The 14,861-nt window shown below is 35.2% G+C and overlaps 1 long non-coding RNA gene and 1 pseudogene across 1 annotated transcript; both read left to right on the top strand.

The window, feature by feature from the left end:
• Positions 1-1,575: 1,575 nt before the first annotated feature.
• Positions 1,576-2,227, top strand: LOC129749987 (uncharacterized). The gene is made up of 2 exons (XR_008738242.1): positions 1,576-1,831; positions 1,944-2,227. It is a non-coding gene; the product is annotated as an uncharacterized LOC129749987 (long non-coding RNA).
• A 2,986-nt stretch (positions 2,228-5,213) lies between these two features.
• Positions 5,214-6,135, top strand: LOC129737702 (60S ribosomal protein L7a-like; annotated as a pseudogene).
• Positions 6,136-14,861: the final 8,726 nt, after the last annotated feature.

Genomic DNA, 14,861 nt, shown 5'->3' with positions numbered 1-14,861 from the left:
ACACCAGCGATGTTCGCAGCAGGTAAGTTTCATGAACATAATATGTATACGGGTTCAAATATAGTAAGTTTTTTTTATTGCAGCAACGGGAGCTGGAGGAGCGAAGTCGTCATGCTTGGAAGAATAATGTCCGGTGCGACTTCTGGATCCAGCAGTGACCAGGACCTACGCCAACATCCCGCCCGTGTGTTCTGAATTTGTGTGTTCCTGATGAAGGAGCTAATAATACAAGTGAATAAAATGAAAATTGATAAAATTTAATAACGAGTTTATTTTTGGAAGAAAATTTTCTTTTGTGTGTGTGCGTGCTACATTCCCTTACTATTCAGAATACGATATGAATAACGTTGGAAGAACGTTTTATCGAAACGTTTTACAACTATTACTGTGAATGTTCAGTTACAAGAGAACTTTAAGAATAACTGTAACAAAAACAGTTTGATGGCCAGAATACGTTTTCCATGAGCGGTTTTTGAACGTTATCTTAACTGTTTGTAAAACAGTTCTTCCATATAAATGTTTTAACAGTTTTAAACAGTAACATAACTTAACGCCATATTCAACAGACCGTCGTTTTGGAATTCACAATTAGTGGAATGTTTTTTACGATGTCAGTTATCATTTTCTAAAAGTTTTTTTACGCTGTTCTGAATAATTGTATGACTATTATAGTTACTGTTTGGTAACAATATTTTTCTATTCGGGTTTAATACGACAACGATAAAAACAAAACATGAACGTTCCTGTGAAAATGTAACCATATCTGTAAAGGTGAATAAATGGTCTAACGATTTACTTCATTTTTATCAATAATCGTAAAATTGATCTCAAACTGTAACCAATAGCGTCCATGCCTAATGTCAAACCCACGTCAAAAATATGTGAAAGGCTGGTCAGGGATGCCAGACAATTTAGAAAAGAATCAGCACACATTTATGAAAAAATATTTATCACATTTTCAATTCACTCGAAGGAATGAATTATCAAATTAATCAAAAGATTAAGTAATTAATTAGAATAATGTTATTAATTAGAATAAAGTAATTAAGTAAGAATTATAGTAAAAATGATTATTCCTCTTTCCTTTCCTAAAAGTAGTTTGAATGCTTACAGTTGAGTTGCCGCGACTATTGAGGCCCCTATAACCTTAACGGCCTTACTAACATAGTATAATGAAATGGACACACGAGGCAAAATAAAACTTACGAAGCTTTTAATAAATATACATATGTTGAAAAAAAGTATTTGATACTGGTTGTTATTCAAATTTATGTGGGTAAAATTGATCTAAGTTTAAAGTTTTTTCAAAACTCCGATTCTTTTGTTTTTTTTTTGTTTTTGATTTTCCTCGCGCAAACTTGCTCGCGTGACGAGCATGGGGTTTTTTTATGTTTATTTTCCAAATTGCTCAGAAAACATCAATAAGTTCTTTAATCAAGAATGAATTATCTTAAGATATTATTGATTTAAATTTTGTTGAAAACTTTTTCCAAATCCTTTTTTTCGAAAATTCAAAAATTGGCAAACCTGGCACCCCTGAAAATTTTCCGCCCATCATTTGTTTTGTTCGCGGTTTCCGCTGTTCTCGTCGGGGATCTGGCAGTGAAAAACGGGAAAAAAGCCACGGACGCCGTCTTGGTAGAACAGCAAAGGGAAACGCCTACTTCCACCTTCTTTTCAACGCAACGGCATTGGGAACCGGAAGGCGACTGAAACAGCTGCAACATCCACACCAACTCTACCGAGTGCGGCAACGAAGATGTCCGGTGAAATTTCAACATCGCGACTGCCCCGGCAGTATCAGAATTCACTGGATGGCTGTTTGTTACAGGTAGGTCACAAAATTAATTATTCATCAAATATTTACCCAAAACTTTGTGGAGAAAACGTTATTTCAATGAAAAGTAAATATTGAGAAACTTTTTTTTCCCTTTTCCTTCCAGGTTATTGCTGTTAGCTTTTTCCGGAGGGGAAGATTGTGGGCATCATTAGAACCGGACAAAACACACCAATCAAATGTCCAGAATTCCAGGGGTCGTTATTGACCAGACTGTCCTTTGAAATCATCAATTGCCGGAAAGAAGATTTCATACCGAAATTCGCAGTAAGAATGGCCAATACTGTCCCATCTAACCAGGCATGGCAGCTAGTGCATCAATCGCCAGATTCATCCGGATCATTAACAAATGTAAGTTGACATCAATTTAATAAAGAAACTAAAATCCAATTCCGATAATACATTATTTCGAAATCCGAAATCCCAATCAACATTTCAACGTGTGTGTGCCATCCGCGTACCTACGATTCCAAAAAACGTTTGCATTACGTTGGAAGACCGTTTCGTAGATCTTTTCATAACTGTTACTGTTACCGTTCAGTTACAAGAGTACTTTTTAGAATACTTTAACAATAAAAATTTGATGCTCTAAATACGTTACCGTAAGCGATTTTTGGATTTTATCTTAACTGTTTGTACAACAGTCGCCCCATACGATTGTTTTAACAGTTCTAAACAGTAACATAACTTAACGCCATATTCAACAGACCGTCGTATTGGAATTCACAGTTAGTGGAATGTTTTTTACGATGTCAGATACCGTTTTCTAAAAGTATTTTTACGCTGTTCCAAATAGTTTTATAATTATTATAGAAACTGTTTGGTAACAGTATTTTTTTATTCGGGAGGTTATTATTGAATATTCATATGCGAACAAAATAAAGATTTGTTTCAGAATTTAAAAGGTTTGTCCAACGCAATGCGTTAGTCGTGTATCGCTGGTATTTCCACTCCCAATTAACACTTATCACTTCTCACAATAATCGAACTGCACCGCAATATTCCACTGTTCGAATACGTTTAAAAAAAACTTAGGTTTTAAAACATTTCGTCTCCCAATTGACGGTGCGCGAATAAAAAAAAAGATCCGCAGAGCGTTTCGTACACTACACCCCCCTTCTGACCAAAACATCGCACGAAAAACTTAGTAGGCCACGCAAAACATCGAAATCGCGTTCGCGCTGCAAAAACCTTTTCCCTTCTGCGTACGCAATCTGGCAAATGCAACCGTAGACCAGGATTTCTCCATTCCATCCAAAACCGCCCAGAAAAGCCCCCATTTGGGCCAACTTCACTTTACTCCGCTTCATTTGAACACACAAAACAAATCGATGAAAAAAACAAATCTAGCAGAGCAGCACAAGAACGACGATAAACCACGTCTGCTCCCGACGAATGCCCAATTGTCACATTAACACACGAGAAACAATAGGAAAAATAAACGATAAATTAAACATGCTTAAAATAATATCTGGCACGCGAACTGGTTCACATCCTCAAACTATGAGCAATATATACAAGGCGCTCATGCGAAGCATCACAGGATATGGTGTAGCTGTTCAAAATAACGCGATCAACACAAATAAAATGAAAATAGCGGTAGTTAACAATCAATGTCTTCGCAAGGTTACCGGTTGCACAAAATCCACTCATGACAATATCAGGACAGCAACCCCTGAACCTGCGCCAGGAAGAAGTAGTTTGCAAAGAAATTGCCAGATGTATCAGTAGAAGCAACATAGTAGCATACCAACTTCAAAATTTGAATGACACAGGAATAACACCAACCAATAGATACCGCTATCAAGAGATAATGTATGTACCTCAACAATAAACACATTTTCGATCAAATTACCAAGACCAAAAATTTCAATAAAACATCCCATATCGAAATTGCAACACAGTTGGAGGGAATAACCGCAGACACCATATACCCAGACTGATCAGTGGCGGTTGAGCCCATACAACTACAAATCGCCCAGAACCATACGCCATCTATCGGGGCATCGTGAAACCATTGTGCTTCATCAAGAAAAAAAAATGCACTTGATAATTAACAAGCCAAATGAAAACTTGTTTGATTGAATCACCTATGAGTATTTGAAATTCTTTTTAGAATATTTTCAATTTGGTTTTTGTCTTCAATGTTGAACTGTTTACTCTAATTTACTGTATCATGATAAGAAATGAATGTTGTACACACCATGCCCGTTGATCGATTTAGATGAAAAAATACAAAACTTACGTTGTATCGGTCCTTAGTTTAGAGCCAATTATTTTGGTATTCAGCTTTGATTTAGAAATTTATCCTGCTGAGTGACAGTTTGAAATTTATAATGTCCGCATTAAATAATTCATTGAGTTCTGAATTGTTCATCTTATTCTTTTTATTTATAGTTTACTACGACAAAAAAAAACAAACTTCATAATATGATTTATTATATCCTTGAAAAACTTGAATTCCAATCAATCTTAGCTGTTTTGGCTAATATCTAGATTGGTTTGAGGAGTGAAATACATTATCGTTGGAATGATTAGAACTTGTTTAGACAATTTGCAAAAAAAATTAAGTAGAATAATAAATATGACGAATGTATTGGCCTGCGCTTTAATCATATTTACTTTTTGTTTTTGTTTCAATTATAGTCGTTTTACAATCTTAATAGCATTCGCGACTTTATCAACGTTACAATTGGCGGATTGTTATTGAAAAACTATCCGGTACAACTGTGTTCGATGTTTACTCTTGGGCTCGAACTCGCGGACATCGGTTCAGGAGGCAACAGACTTGCCAACTGAGCTATATCACAAGCCTCAACCATATTTACTGCTGGTAGTGTTCGTGATATAATGCTGGTTGTTTCAATAAAACTTATATTTCGATTTAGAAATATAACCTCAGAAACTTTTTTAGCCTTATTTTGGACTAGGGGAAAATTAGCCTAAAAAGCCTTATTTTTTAGACAATTTTTCCATCTTTTTCCGTTCAACTTTTTCTCTAAGAAATTTTTGGAAAACAAGGTCAAATATCCACTGAATTTGAGACATTTAAAAATGTCTGTTTCAAATCCATTTCTCCTTGTTTATAAAAAACTTTCACGGTTGAAATTTAACCAAATGTTTTAATTCAAAGTTATGTTTAAATCATAGTCTTTAAGTAATTAGTATACAAAATGAATCCATTCTTCAAAAAATTATAATTTTGAATGAAGTTTATTTCATGTGAATAAGCAATAATTTCACTGTATTATTTATCGAATTCAATACTTTTCCACACAGCCGAAACGAATTTTGAATGGTAAAAGAACATTACTCTCTTGATGCAAACGAAGATGATTTTTATTTTCTTGTCGTTGCATGAAATGTCAAATAGCGTATGCCTGTGTGAGTGAATTCGTTTTATGTTTTGATTTTGATGTGACGAACTCACGTTTCTTTTTTTATACCCATTGATAGCATCGATTACACGTGCGATATTCAATAAATGGTTCGAAATTTGACCAACAAAAATAATGAAAACGGGTAAAACACTTTGTCAGTGTTATTTATCTTCGAGAAATATACCGGCCGGAAAACTCGATCGCTAAGATCCAACGATTGAAGGATAAGGCTGAGGCCAAGGCCGCTGGCAAGGAAGAACCTCCGGCAAAGAAAACCAACCCCTGCGGCAGGGCGCCAACACCGTCGTCAAACTAGTCGAGCAGAAGAAGGCTCAGCTGGTGATGATCGTTCACGATGCTGACTCCATTGAGCTGGTCATCTACCTACCGGCTCTGTGCCGAAAGATGGGTATTCAGTTCTGCATCATCAAGGACAAGTTCCGACTGGGAACGTTGGTGTTCCATCAAGATCTGCACCTGTGTTGCTCTGACCCAAGTGGACAACTCCGACCGTGCCAATCTGTCCAATTAAACCATCTATACCAATTTCAACGATCTCTACGAGGAGATCCGCAAGCACTGGGTAGGTGGTCTGCTCGGGCCGAAGAGTATAGCCTGCATCGCCAAGCGGATCAGATTATAAACACATGAAGATTATTGCACCTGTCGGTTGGTTGTCTGTACCTTTATCTAACAGCTTAGAATTTCGAAGCTTCCAATTCGATACCTTCCTTAGAATCAATTGTCGTTGAATAGTTGACCTCAAACAAATTTAAAACTTTAATAATTCATTAAGGATAAATTTAAAGAAAACTCACTAAAAATCCTTCACGATATTTAGAATTTCCCGCTTTAATTTTCTCCCTCGTTTTTGTTGTTTTTAACTAAATCAAAATTAAAGAATTGATTCATTAATTTTTGCACGAATCTGTTGTCTTTTGATTTCAAAAACAGTAAATGAATTCAATATTTGTAAATATCAACTTGATATAATTTTCTTTCATTTTGATAGAAATAAATTTAAACCAAAAAATAAGGTTTAGATAAAAAAAAACTAGAACATTGATTTAAAAAAGTATTTCTTTTGTTTCAATGACAATCGATTTCTCTGCGTGAAACAATAAAGTGTAAGCTTAATTAGTTTTATTGGTATCTTCAACTTATCAACAGAACATGAAAAGCTAAGCTATTATCACTAAACTCGGATGGGTGAGACTGTTTGTCAAGAATCATCATTTTGTCAACCAACTCACTTGATTAGAAATTGTTCTAAATTTGCGAGAAAATGTTTACAAATGCATCATCTCGAGGTCCAAAATATTGTTTCGAAAACCGCTGGGCTGTAAAAGGGCTCGTTTCGTATCCAAGTTTAAATAGATATTTGGAAAAGCAGACATTTTTCGAGTGTAACACAATTTTTTCAGAGAAAGGAAAATTTTAGAATTTATTGGAGAAAAAAAGTGAATAAAAACCTGACATCGGTTTTTTGTTGTAGATGAAGACTTGATGGTATATTTCGTTGTTGCGATTTTCATTCATTTCAAATTTTGTAAATATAGCCCCTACTTTTGTTTTATTCAGTTTTTGCAAACATCTGCATATGCGACGTTTCGGCTAGGAGAAGGTTTTAAGAAACTTTAGATTAAACAGTTTATTCATCAAAACTTTGTAGTTTAAGTTTATTATTCGAAACTACGGTAGCCTCAAAGTTACATATAATCTCGTCCATTCTTCTGATTTAAGAGTTCTAAACCAGTAACATAATTTAAAGCCATATTCAATGTACTGCCGTTTTGCAATATACAATCGGGGGAATTTTTTTACAATGTCATTTGACTTTTTTCTCAACATTTCCTAGATCGTTATATGTACCGAACTTTTTACAAATAATTGTGTCGTTCGCTACAATATCTTTATACTCGGGAAACTTGAACTTACCCTTGACGGAGGTTCCGGGGGTTAACGAAATCTTGCAGTTGAAAGTGATCTTCAGAAATGAAGCTATTGTTAGACAGCTCTTCATTTCCGCAGAACTTTTTCCAGGCGATGGTATCCCTAAAAATAAAACTTATATACCTGATCCTTGAATGACTTTTTTTACATTAACTGTATTTCTTGTGAATTCACAGTGTGTGGTTTTCAACCTGGACCACAATGGATTTGTCAGAAAATGGTTGGTTTTCAACCACAACGCAATAATGCTTAATTCATTTTTTGATCTCATGGATTCTTCTTGTGAATTCACAGTGTGTGGTTTTCAACCTGGACCACAATGGAGTTGTCAGAAAATGGTTGTTTTTCAACCACAACGCAATAAGGCTTAATTCATTTTTTGATCTCATGGATTCTTCTTGTGAATTCACAGTGTGTGGTTTTCAACCTGGACCACAATGGAGTTGTCAGAAAATGGTTGTTTTTCAACCACAACGCAATAAGGCATAATTCATTTTTTGATCTCATGGATTCTTCTTGTGAATTCACAGTGTGTGGTTTTCAACCAGGACCACACTGGAGTTGTCAGAAAATGGTTGTTTTTCAACCACAACTCAATAAGGAAGTGGAGCGAAAAATCTCAAGTTTTCATTCGCTCAAAAATAAAATTGGTTTGATTAAATCATCGACTAGTAAGTCAACCAGGGACTGAAAACAGCATGAACACAGTGTTGCAGGATATGTACTGTGGTGTGTTTGAGATATGAGTTTCTTCACACATCGTTCTAAGTGAGTTTCCTAATGTCAAACATACCACCAATGTAACATAAATTATGAAAGTAATTGTAACGTTGTAACGCTAAAGTAAATAAATGTCAAATTACAAATGTTGTTGAAGTCGATGTATTTTTTATAAGCTTTATGGTTGAATTTTAACCACATTCGGTTAATGCGCTCTAATTCGAAAATGGTTTTTAGTGGTTTTTTTAACCATACCGTGTTTTTTTTTTTAATCAAAAGTAGGTAATCAAAAACAACCGTGTTCATCTCTAGATTAAAAAAAACAAATAGCACAATGCAAATGTGTGCGTGATATATTAATAGCGTTTCAATATATACACAATAATAGTTATGTTTGTGTAAAAAAAAATCCTTTTGTGTAAGTGGCCGTTAGTTTCACGATAACCCGTAGATAGCGCTGCGGAAAACGCGCCAAAATCAGCCTTCAGTGGTCAGTCTGGGTATATGGTGTCTGCGGAATAACGCTAACTAAAGCTTCATTCAATCGTGAGAAGCGATTGGTTTCGACCATAATAAGATCTAGAGATGGTGGTCTCACTTTGGCAAAAAGTAGACGAGGGTTGGATGCGGAGGAGGAGCCGAAATTTGACAGCTACACAGAAAAAAAATCTGAATCCTTAACAACACTGAAATTGAAAAGCCTGACATCGAACGCGATTTATTGATGTAAATTTATGGATTGAAAAAAGTTGAATCCATAATAGCACTGAATTCTAATGACATGAATATTACCTGACACGGAACGCGATTATTTTATGTGAATTTCCATCACATATGATGTAAATAAAAAGAAGCATCACATATGACGGAATTTTCAGTGCGAATTAAATATTACACGTCTTAAATATTTACATGTCTTACAAATTTTAAACGTCTGTTGAAATTCATAGACGTGTAATATTCAACTCGCTCTGAAAATTTCTTCATATGTGATGCTTTTTTTTCGTTACATCATATATGCTGTAATTTTACAAATGGAGCCATGGAGTTTATTTAATATTACATTACACTGAACGCGATAATGTCATGTAAAAATAAAAACTGTCAAAAACAGGAACACAAATGTAAACAGAGTGTTTAGTCAAGTCTTGATCCTAAGTATTTTGTTAAAGCAGTTAGCTTCTCAGTCCATCGATATCGTTGGTTCCGGATATCTCCGAAAAGAAGCGGCAGCGGAAGTGGTTCTGGAAGCGGCCCAACACTACTCTGCATGCTTAGATCCGGTACTTCGAAAGAAATTGAAAGGTGGTGAAAGTGCCTTTTAAAATTAATGAATCATTAAAATTTGTTTGTAGATTGATAAAGTAAATGAAATTTATTATTAAAAGATTGTTTCTTATAAAAAGATGAAAAAACTCCATTGAATCTGGTCAATAAAAAAGTAAACAAAACGAATTCCAATAGGATTTTTCCTGAATTCAGTAGCTTTAAAATTTACATCACTTTCATACTACACGCTGCATAATATTACAGGCGTGTAATATATAACTGGCACTGAAAGTTCCGTCATATATGATGCTTCTTTTTATTTACATCATATGTGATGTAATTTTCCAGATTTTTTTGGTAGTGTGTATATCATTATATGTAAATCTTAAGACTGCTTAGGGATCAATTCCAAGATCTGCTTGTTTGATTGACGTAATTTTTCTGTATAAAATCGAAAAATTCGTGTTGAAATAACAAATAGCGCTGAGTTAGGACCTGCAAAAAATTAGGGCCTGTAACGGTAAAATAGTGTAATTATGGAATGCCATTCGTTAAGAAATAAAATAACATTTAATTAATTTTAACACGAATCGATTTCTTTTGCTCTACAAATCTTAAAAAGATCTTTTAAAGATACATTGTATCGTTCTCAAAGGTCGAAGTGGATGATATAACAAAGATTACACCTATCGTTTTGCTACATTTTTTAGAAAAATCTCTCTAGAAAAAAGCAAAAAAATGAATCGTTTATTTACTTAACAACCCGTTCCCTGGATCGTTATTTGTGTCTAAACGATTCCATTTGATGAAAAAACGATTAGTCTAATCGTGCATTTGTAATCCAAAAACTATACAAGGAATCTTTTGGGTGTCTTGGGAAGAAGATAATGGGGATCGTTATGGTATGATACTGCTTCATGCGGGTATTTACATGATGCAACAGTTATTTGAAAATAAAATTTCGAATCATAAAATCGTTTATCATTTAATCATGAAAATTATCAATAGCAGAATTTATAGCATTCCTTTAGCAGAACCGATTTACTTTTATTTTCATCCAACGCTTTTCGATTGGAGGGAATCAAAATAGCTCTTTGGATAAGGTAACAACAATAAGGAGCAAGCAACATCCGGTACAGGGTTTTGGTTGATTATTCCACCCTTTAAGATCCTTTCTATCATAACGGTCAATGAAAAGTTTTTCTTTTTCGGAACATACGAAAAGACCGAACTGTATTGTAATTTTATTAAAAAAAAGTGATTAGAATACAAATTAATTAATTGAATATACTCATATCATTGCTTTTTTCCGAAAACTCAATTTAAATATAATAAAATAAACTAAACCCCAGTACGGTTTTAAATCTTTTGATCTTTCGTTTACGATTAGCTTGTGCACATACACACACTTTTTTGCCATATGATTCTTTATCTCTAACACCTGGCATCCCTGGACCCCTTTTTTCGTAAACACTAAAGCCAGCTGTCAAAACTTTTTTCAATATGGCGGAATGGCGATTTGGCATATGAGATCACCATACTAGAGCCATCATGGTTTCGACTAGTTTCTGTCAAGTGGTCGTTGTTCAATGGGCTCATGTTTTGGTCGAAAGAAACAGGTCTGGTCGTTGTTCAACGGAGCAAGTTGAAATCGATCGAAACTAGTCGAAACCGATCCAGCTCGAAAGCAGGATTCATTTCTACCACACTAACACATGCAGCGTGTGTGTCAGACAGAGAGCATGTTTTTGTTTCGTTTTCGCCATTTCAAGTGCTCTGTTTGGATTCAGTCGGCAGTCGGTTCTGTGTGTTTAGAGTCGGTGGGATTGTCGCTGTGCTAACTCTTCCTGCAATTAATCCTGTGCTGTGCGGCAAAAGACGTTTGCACTTGACCCGGGGTACCTCATAGATTCATTTGAATGGAAAATAAACTTCCAAAATCTGCTTCTTTTTTTTTAAATCTTACTGTATATATTTTTGTAGCATTTAAATAGCTGTAGGAAGCTGACACTTTGAAGGGAAACTAGGCTAATGATACTAAAACCACAGAGAAACAGTCAGGACACTCGAATTCCATTCTTCGCAAATTCCCGCTTAACAAAATAAATACTTGGAATGCTTGAAAGAGTGCTTGGATTTCAAGCATTTTTCAAGCATTCCTCCCATTGAATTCAAGCATTCCAATGGCCCAACCGATTCTACTTGAAATGAATTTCCCGACTCTGAATGACAGCTTACGCACACAAACGCAAGCTTGGTTTGTTTACATTTTGTGTAAATGTATTAGTGCACACGAAAAAATCGCTTGTATGTATGTGTGTTAGCTCAAAAACGGAATTTTGGGAAGGTCTCATACCAAATGAAAAATTCTTATCAATTTTAAGCTTATATTTATTTTCAATAAAAATACATTTATTTTCAATAATAAAAACGGAAACGGTATTCGTACCGGAGCTTATGATTACCAAGTCAATGCCTGGCCTCATGGGGCCACGAATAAACTGCTGCTGCTACGAGCGTGAACTATCCGGCGGGTCCTGGCTTCGGCGATGCTCGTTGCTGGAGTTGGATCCCGTGCGATCCCGTTACCTCTCCAAGGCCCACGGCTCGCGCTCCGTGGCGGCCTGCTTCTGGAGTTGAAGCTCATAGTCGGCGGCCGCAAACACGGAATCTAAGGTTTTGAAAACAACACTTTTTATTGATTTTTTCGTTGTGTTTTCACAATTTCAAACATCACATATACAATATTCATACCATATCCTCCTGAAAAGGCAATTGGCAATGTAGGGCCATTTAATACACTTCCGGTGCGAGAAATGCGATGATGGTTGAGATCCGATTGGTTCCATTGCAAAGTTCCTTTTCTTTTGGAATATTCTGCACGCGAGGCCAACGGGGCTGGTCGAAGGAGTTTTAAACACCACCAGCCGGGCTGGACCGGCCGGACGCACTTGATTGATTCGTTGCTGGAATGCAAAATTTCCCCCCAGCGGGGCGAGTTTTCAGCCGCCATTTCCTCGATGTGTAGTACGGTGCGAGATACGGTGAAAACAACTGAAAATAATGAAAATTTATACAACTCACCTAATGTTTTGCAATTTATGTTTCGCGGTTTATAGATTTTACACCATACTTTTGAAGATGAATTTATGAAATCGAGCGATACCGGACGGCTAGAATGCACCGCGATTCCGAATTTCTGAGCGTAAACTTTTCGTCTGTGGACAGTGGTGCCAACAAATCGATTCTTTCAGAACAAAGTTTTTTAATGTGTTCGCTAATTTCATCGACAGTTATATCTCTGTGATCATATAAGAACCTTAAAAAATTATTACTCCAGATATTGAGATCATGTTCTTACATATGATTCATGCTAACATATTTAATTAGATCTATCTCTTTTGAATATAAAATAATATACATATATTTACAATTTATTAATATTAAATTCAAACTTGAGTTTTATGATATCAAATCATTTCATGATAAATTTATGAAATAAAAACAAACAAGCAAACATGATCTTTGCCTTTTTTTCTGAAATATTTTCATACATTTCAAAAGTAGCTTGGTCCGTTCACGCATAACCTTGGGCGGGATTATGGAACTCGAAACAATCGAGTTTCGTTCGATTCGACCGACTTTGGCATTACCGGTCTTGAACGAGCTCGATTCGAATGGAACGTTTCGAGATGACCAACTACCCGATTTACTCGAAATTTAGTACGTTAAAATTTAGAACTCGAACGAGATAGGTAATACCGATTCTAATTCGATTCGAGTAAAACTCGAATCGAAAAAGATTCATAATTTCACCCCTTATTTTAATCAGAGGTAGGGGGTAGTTATCAAAATATACATATTTTACATAAAAAATAATGAAAAAAAGAAATGTTTTTTAACTTAAGTTTGTAGGGTTTAAACGACCGCTTGACATCTCTATATAATTTATTAATAGATGTAATACGTTAAACTCAATTCATAGGACGTTGAATAAGCTGAGCTAAAACTTGAAATTTGGATTCATTGGACCGTCTTGAACTTATAATGCTGCTTGGTATTTATATTCTTAATTATTAATGAAAATGTTTTATATAGATATTCTCATAAATGTATGCTGATTTTGGGCAAAATCACCTCCCGCATACTAAAAAACTATAGCTCAAACAGTTTAAACGATACATCTACGGCTTCAGAAAAAGTGATTGTCTCTGTAATTGCAGCTGTTCTTTCAAACGTTACTTCGATAACTATAAGAACGCTGCATGGACGTTCATATGAAAGCGTGATGGTATCTGGAATAGTTATAGAATGGTATGAACGATTTCTTCAAATTTACTTGAATCGTAAAAATGATCTCGAACCGTTCCCCTTACCATTCATTTCTTCTGTCAAACCAGCGTCAAAAATGAACGAAACGCCCGGTCAGAGATGCCAGATGGTTTGCAAAAAAATCAGTATATATTTATGAAAATATCTTTCAAATATCTTCTCTTCTTAAACGTCATTTAGAGAGTTTCAACGACAATAATTGAACTTCCCGCATGGAGCAGTATTATACAAGAACGATTTCCATTATCTTCTTCCCGAGACACCCATAAGATTCCCTTTATCGTTTTTGAATTATAAATGAACGATTAGTATAATCGTTTTTTCATCAAATGGAATCGTTTAGACACAAATAACGATACAGGGAACGGGTTGTTAAGTAAAGAAACGATTCATTTTTTTGCTTTTTTCTAGAGAGATTTTTCTAGAAAATGTAGCAAAACGATAGATATAATCGTTGTTATATAATCTATTCCAACTGTTTAGAATGATACCATGTATCTTTAACAGATCTTTTTACGATTTATAGAGCAAAAGAAATCGATTCGTGTTAAAATGCATTAAATATTATTTTATTTCTTAGAGTATGGCATTTGATAATTACATTATTTTACCGTTTCAGGCCCTTATTCTTCACAGCCAAAATCGGCGTATTTTGATAATTTAACACATGTTTGGTACAGAAAAAGTACTCCAATCCTCCTTATAGGCTACATTTCTTAATTTTAAGGTAATTATGATATAAAAATAATTCTTAAAAAAATGTTTTGTTTTAGATCTTCTGAAACCCTGACGAAAAACTGATCTTGGAAGTGATCCCTAAGGGTTCCCTTTTCTATTCGAATGTAGTTTGAATGCTAACAATTGAGTCGCCACGACTATTACGGCTTCCCCTCTTACTAACAAAGTATGTATAATGAAATGGATACATTCGGCAAAATGAATTAAGACTATTTACGGTATGCCTTGTTCCACATTCGGGTTCAGTCCTACATAGAAAAATCTCATGGTCATATTCAATTTGCAATTAAACCCAGAAGCTGCCGATTGGCATTTGGCTCGCTGTGTCGACATCTGAAGACATTTTCATCCACACAAAGAAAATTCTGCATTTAACTACATTCGCGATTGTTGAACCATATCTGCAAAAAATGGATTTTGTTAAGAAATGATGGAATATTGAACATATTGTGTTTGATATCTTACCCTAAAATCAGTCAACATAGCAACATATTCAAAATTTTCTGCTGATGGTTTTTGGTGCGCCATCGGGCGATGTTGACCGATGTCCAACGGAAACTTTCGAAAAGGCCTCACCTAAATTCTCGCATCTATCGTTTGCAATACGTTCTGCAACACTGATGACGCTAATG

This window comes from Uranotaenia lowii, chromosome 1, assembly GCF_029784155.1.
Source record: "Uranotaenia lowii strain MFRU-FL chromosome 1, ASM2978415v1, whole genome shotgun sequence".
NCBI classification, from domain to species: Eukaryota; Metazoa; Arthropoda; class Insecta; order Diptera; family Culicidae; genus Uranotaenia; species Uranotaenia lowii.
The sequence above is the reverse complement of the archived record's forward strand: the minus strand, read 5'-3'. Positions and strand labels throughout refer to the sequence as shown.